Genomic DNA, 7,268 nt, shown 5'->3' on the forward strand with positions numbered 1-7,268 from the left:
ACCTTAAACAGAATACATAAGAGTTTATATTGTTTTTTATTTATAATAAAAACTTTAAACTAGCATAGAAACTATAAAAAATTTAATTTATTCTTTGTGAACTTAAACGACGATGGGGTAGAAAATACGGTGCAATCTCAAGACTATAAAATGCCAAGCTCACATTTCACCGTGGAACTTGGTAATTTTTTAAGGAATAGTTTTTGGAAGGATTTTTTTAAAGAACTCGTGATTTTGTATATTGGAAGGTTACTCCTCAGTTCTGTGCCATAACACAGTAGTGTCCAAATAAGTTGTAGTATTGTTTTGTAAAGTATAAATTTGTTTTTCAATTGCTTGAACTGTCGTCCCACAGGCATAAAAAGGTTATTTGTCAGTCTAGGTGGAACCCAAAGTAACGCAGTTTGTTATTGGAATATTTTTAAGGGGGGACCTCGCAGCATAAATGTGATATGGCCGCAGTTGATTTCATTTATCTTCATTTTCCATTGTCTGCATCAGGGCTTCCCAAATTTGTTAGCCAGCGGAAGGCTTACTCAAAATAAAATCCAGCGGGCCCCACGTATTCAAATATTTAAAATTAGATGCTTATAATATATAAGAAATTAATATTTTATAAGTTAGCTAGTCCGTTCCTAATTAGGTGATGGAGGGGGACTCATTGAAAACAAACATTTGATAGACATACTTGTATTACACAGACTGCTTTATTATGTACTTATACATACTTTATATACTTTATTATATACTAAACTATTACTTTACTTTATTATGTCCTTATACATACTTTATATGCAAAATTCGGAACAAAAAAATCATATTGGACAGAACGAATCAATAGGTTTATAAAACTCGAGCCAATTTCAAAAATAATAATTTGAACATTAATGATTAATGAATTAATGGGAAGAGGGAGGCTATTTTAGCCGGTACAATTTGGATATGGTGGGTTTAATTTTTGATAGCTGTCGGTTTAGCATCTAGACAGCCTTGGTATTGGGTTATGGTGGCTGTATAGATAAAAAAACTCCAGATTCGCATGGGTAAGTAGTGGCAAATGGAATAAGAACAATTTTGCTTTTTAAACGAGGGGTTGAGAATTTTTGTTTTCCAGTCGTAGTCAAAAATTGGGGTAAGTATCAGAATCGAAAGTAGATTTCAAGGTGAAGTCTGAAATAATGTCTATCAAAATTCGTATTCACGCGAAGATAGATTGGTTGGCTTGGTCGAAATTGAAAACGGTTTGACCACCACATGTTCTTGCAGGATTGTATCACGAGCTATTGTGAGTTGATGAAGTGCTAAAAGGATATCTCCAAACTTAGAAGGTGCTCACATATTTCATCGATCAACTGCCGCTCGCAAGTTCCAGTTTGTTTTCTTTAAAAAAAAAAATCATTTAACACATGAAAAAACCCCACCCCTTCCTTCTCAACAAATTCAATCCAAAACTGGATTTTCGTTTGAAGGCGAGATCTTTGTCATAAGAATCGAAATTTGTGATACTCTCCCCTTGAAAAGGATGACTCATCTCATTAATAATCATAAATACGACAGTATACATTGCCTTTTTTCATAACAGAAAACGCAAAATTGACATTGTGGTCCATCAACAAGAGAAGACTTCAGAACGTAATTCCTGTAATTAGCAGACAGCCACTTTATTTCCGTATGGAGAAGCAGGAATGATGAAAGCTTACCATATCGTCACATAGTATTGTGAAAAGTCTTGATTTCAATGGTCGCGACTTCATATGATTAATCATTTGAACAGACTTAACCAAAACTTTCTGGCATTTGTTTTTATTAGAGAAAGCATGCCTGTGGAAAACACATTGATTGCTGCTGCAAAATATAATTAAAAACTTTCGTTTTCAGTACTCATTGTTATTGGTTGTTTAATGTAGTAATTTATCCTACATTTATTTTTGTAAATATTATTTTTTCTCAAAGTTCGCCGCGGAGAACAGTTTGAGAAGTCCCGGCCTACGCCAATCAGAAGACGAAATATTGCTAATCTTTCGAAGCAATTGTACAATCAGAAAGGTTGGTAGTACTTAAATGTCATCAGAAAAAGATGCAAGGAGTGTATTACGTCTAGTTATGTCATCTGCAGTATGTCAACAGGATTGGTCCAACCACACTGCCCATTTGAACCTTAGTACTAAAACAATCTACATTTAATTGAGAAAAAATAATTACTCACGACCATCATCTGAAGACACGCATGGGTCAGTGGTAAATTGTCAGTTTTTTCCGCGTTTTAGGTAGGGTGATAAACCTGAAATTAGTCCGATCTTTTTTTTTCGAAAATGGAAATTTTCTATATCAAAAAAATTAGCCGTTATATTTCAGATCTTCATCAGAATCAGGCCATTTCCGAACGAAATTAGATCGTTCGGTCCGCCTATCTTCGCTAGGGTTATCTGTCAGAAGCGGGCAGAGAGCAGTAGTCGGAATAATGCGATCATTTATTCACTGAAGATCAAAAATAAAGGCATAATTTTTTTATATTCTCAATTTTTTCGTTTATTGGACGTTTTTCTTCGTATTTGTTGTTACACCAAAATCTCCCTTGTAAATGCATGCCAAAGAAGGTGTACATTTTGAAGATTTAATTTAATTTTTAGATTTCTTATTTTCCATTTTATACGAAAGAGTATTTTTCGTTTACTTTGCATTTCTTTTATTATGTTTTATTAAAAGTTTCAAAATCTTCATGATTTTTTTAACCGTTTATAACCGAAAAATCAATTTTTTAACAATAATACGTTATTTTTACATTGGTAATAACTGACTGAGAAATTAAAAACGTGATTTTAGCTCATTATTAAGGGCAACATTTCTATCTAAGCACGATATCTGTCAGAGCTTACTGAACCAAGAAAATCTCACTTAAATTTTATGCAAGAACTTTAAAAACTCGTGAAAGTTTATCTTCTAACTGATTTCGAATTGTGTTTGCTTTAAACTTCAAGCACAATAAAAAAAAACTAATTTTTACAGGGTTTTTAACGTTCTCACTTTTGGTGTAATCACATTTCAAGTTGGCTAAAATTTTCAGAAATTTATGGAATAAATTTGTGAAAGATTGATATAATACAAAAAGTGAAAATCAGGTTTTGAACAGTAGAAATTTTTCAGTTCAATTTGACCATCTATACAGGGTGTCCAAGTTAATGCGCCCACCCCCGTTTTTTTTTCTTTGCGGTTCTAGATAGGAAAAAGTATGAATTGAGTCTCCACTTCATTTTTCATGTTATCACGATACAAAGTACGAAATTTATGCGATTTGGCAGGAAATTTAGTAAGCTTTCAGACTTTTCTCCCTACTTTGGCTGATTTTCCACCCCTCTTCAAAATATTTGCAGTAGAAGGCAAAATAAATTAGTTTAGACCTAATGCACTAGAACAGCATTCCGGCTATTTTCAAAAAATCGTATCTCCGGTTCTATTGGACCGATTAATTACTCAGTGCTAATTTTTTCTCGCCAAAAATCTAGTTTCAAAGAAAAATGGGGGTTTTCATTTAAAATTAAGAATTTGAATTCGACTTAAATCGAATCGCGGTCGAAAAAAATAAATCGACCTTATATGAACAAACTACATGAAAAATGAAGGAGAATCTCAATTCATACTTCTTTCTTATCTAGACCCGTAAAGAAAAAAAAATGGGGTGGACGCATTAGCTTGGACATCCTGTATATAGTCAGAATTTTGACTATATTTGTAGTTTTTTAGTGTCATTTATGTAAAAACCAATCGCAGGAAATAGAATTTATTATAGCATCAGTGATTAGAAAACAATAGAAAATACTTTTATTGTTATTCTTATTCCGATCTTTGTTTTAGTTTAAGATTTAATTTCATGAATTTCTTATCATTTCTCAGTGAATATTATTCTCATTTTATTTTTATTGACTTTGAACAGTCTTAATCGTTAACATGTAATATTTTTCCACACCGTTTAACTCCCTGGGGGGTTAAGCTTTGAATTCCAAAGGGGCATCTTGTATTTTATTTATCTCCCCACCATTCAGCCCTTAAAGTGAACCGGAAAAATATAAAAGAGGCTTTATTTCTTTTCAGGAGGCTGATTAGGACAGCGCTTAACAGAATAAAATTTGTATGAGGACTCCAAGTTCTCCCTTGGGGGGTAATAATACATAGAAAAGCGTTTCCGAAACGAAATCAGCTTGAGAATCGGAAATGACGAGTCCATCCTCCTCACCGTTCATTATTTATTATTAAATTATTACAAATACGCTTAATTCGCATTAATCAAATTAATCCAGTCTATTTGCGCTGCTGTTTTTAATTAAGCTTAATTTTGACGTGTAGCACGAGTTACATCCGACATTTAATATCAGGAAAAACTATTTCACAGCATTATTCGCTTTTTTTAGTTTATTTAATAATAAAGCAAAATCCGTAGTGATAAATCTGAATTAGTTCTGCTTACGGCATCTTCTTGGAACGAATGTGCGATTATAGTTCAAATATTTGAACTCAGTCCAGTTTCGTCGAGTTCCAAAAAAAATAATTTCAAATTCCTATTAAAAATACAACTGATTCAACTATTCCTCAGAATCTTAAGGAATATTAATTGGTGTCTTAAAAGTCCAAATATAAATTTTCTACAATGCTTAGAATTCTAATTGCGATAATAAAGATGTTTTTAAATACATTTAAAAACTCACTGTTTTTCGTGGTCCGCTTGACCAATTAATAACATTCAATTGATTAAGGTTTTAAGTTGAGATAAAAAAAGTCAGTGTCAAGAGCGGCAATTGAAAAATGGCAAAAAGGAGGGAAAATTCAAAAGGTGGGGTTGAGATGGGAAGTTAGTGTCCGAGCGGATCGAGGTCACGATAGCTCAAGTGGTAGAGTAGCGGCGTATCAAGCCGAAGGTCGTGGGTTCGAATCCCGCTCGTGACACTGACTTTTTATCTTAACCAATACCTTACATAAAGATTAATTAATTGAAATATCTATGAAATCTACATAAGATTGATATCAATTTTTTTGTAAAAAAAATGCATTTAATGTGACACTGACTTTTTTATCTCAACTTAAAACTTAATTAATTGAACATTTAAAACCCTTTTACCAACAATCGAGAAGCCCATTAATAAAATTAAACAATTATTTCATTATAAATGGAAACTATAAGATTTCTTGAGTTGATGAACATTTTATTAGGAGGATTCAAAGCTTTCCCATGGTCTGGGGGAATGGCTACCGTAAGTCTGTATCTGGCCATCGCATCACTAAAGTTATGATAAATGGCGCAGAGATACAACTTTTCTGTATCAAATGTGTTATGGATCGTTACGAATTTCTAACAAAAGGGTTTTTATTTAAAACAACAGGAAAACTTCAGCTGTACTGGGATGACGTCAATAAATAAAAATATGAAAGCTTCAGGTGTTTGTTTGGAATAGACTACGCATACTTATATTATTTTATTTGAAGAAAGTTCATTTTAGAGGGATTTTAATTAAATTTATAGAGATGACATAACATGACTGGTAAGAACTTTGCGATATTATCAATTAAATGTGGGGTACCACAGGGTACAGTTTTAGGTCTTATCTTTTTTCTTATTTACATTAACACTTTATTAAAATTGAACGTTATTGGTTAAATCATTAGTTCACGAAAATACTATTATTTACTCAGCAAAAAATTTAAATGGAATTACTAACTCTATTAATAAAGAATTGTTGCATGGCTTGATAAAAATTCTCTGCTGTTAAATTTAGAACTAATGTTATATCATTTACATTAAAAAAGTGAACACATTTAAACAAACATAAAATTATTTTATATTCGTGCAGAAATATTTTAAATTGTTTTTTCAAACTTCTCCCTTAAATTCACTAATTTCGTGTTCCGCTTGACCAATTAATATATTACAATTAATTAAGGTTTTTAGTTGAGATAAAAAAGTGAATGGCACGAGCGGGATTCGAACCCACGATCTTCGGCATGGTACGCCGCTGCTCTACCACTTGAGCTATCGTGACCTCGATCCACTCGGACACCAACTTCCCACCTCAATTCAAATTCAAAAGGTGCGGTTGAGATGGGAAGTTGGTGTCCGAGTGGATCGAGGTCACGATAGCTCAAGTGGTAGAGCAGCGGCGAATCAAGCCGAAGATTGTGAGTTCGAATCCCGCTCGTGCCATTGACTTTTTATCTCAACTAAAAACCTTAATTAATTGCTTCTCCCTTACGTGACTAAATTGAAAAACTTAAATTTTCAGAACTAAACATTGATAAAGAGAGTCAGAAATTTTTTTTGCCTTAGCATTTAAGCATTTGACCTCTATCTACTCTAAAATCAGTTGATTTCGCCTTAGCATAATCCATATTATGTTAGAAGATGACGATGTGGGGAGGATTTACTAAAAATAAATACAACTATGCACTATATTTTTTCTTATAACAGTGTAATTAAATATATTTATAAAAATAGTATTAATATATAATTTCAGAACTTTAGACAGTTACAAACAATTAATAAATTCCTACATTATATACATTTATACCGCAATGGACCACCAAAAAATACCATACTAATTCTCCTTGATTTTACCTTTTTAGACTTTGATTCCATCAATCATTAATCTATCCTATCCAAACTTGAATCCTTTTCCTTTTCCAAAAGTCCCATCCTATGGTTCCACTCTTTCCTTACCTGCCGCTTTCAAGCACTATTCCTAATGGCCACACATTCTCTTTTTTCGCTATAACATCAGGTGTATCTCAAGGCTCTAGCATTTCCCCTCTTGTGTTCAACATTTACAACAATGATCTCCCCGACTCCATTCAGCCTTGCGATTACGCCACTACGCTACAATTCCCAAATTTATAAGTCTTTCCATCCCTCCGATTAACGCAGAATTCAGGAAGATCTGAATTCCATAAACGAGCTATCACTAAAAACAATCTAGATAGGAAGTCCAAAGCAATTGGATCCAGTCTCCTCCTCCGCCACAACTCCCAACCCTCCTTGCCCCAACCAGCCTATTTCCTTCTGCTACACTGTATAAACATTCGACTAAAACTTTCCTGGAAAACACATCTCCCAAATTTCCCGACGCTCTATTGCAATCCTCATTCAATTCCGCCGGTTCTAGCTCCTTCTATCTTTCACCCCTCTTAAACTCCTTGTCTCCTCCTTCACCATTCCTTTCTTCGACTACTGCTGTGTTGCTTTTACTGGACTTTAGGAGGAACAACAAAAGCTTCTGAAAAGACTA

At 33.4% G+C, this 7,268-nt stretch overlaps 1 non-coding gene across 1 annotated transcript; it reads right to left on the reverse strand.

Moving 5' to 3' along the window:
- Window positions 1-5,956: 5,956 nt before the first annotated feature.
- On the reverse strand, window positions 5,957-6,029 carry Trnag-acc. Its single transcript has one exon. It is a non-coding gene; the product is annotated as a tRNA-Gly (tRNA).
- Between the last annotated feature and the right edge of the window lie 1,239 nt (window positions 6,030-7,268).

The sequence above is a fragment of the Cimex lectularius genome, unplaced genomic scaffold (genome assembly GCF_000648675.2).
Source record: "Cimex lectularius strain Harlan isolate CLEC.00 unplaced genomic scaffold, Clec_2.1 scaffold30, whole genome shotgun sequence".
Lineage (NCBI taxonomy): Eukaryota > Metazoa > Arthropoda > Insecta > Hemiptera > Cimicidae > Cimex > Cimex lectularius.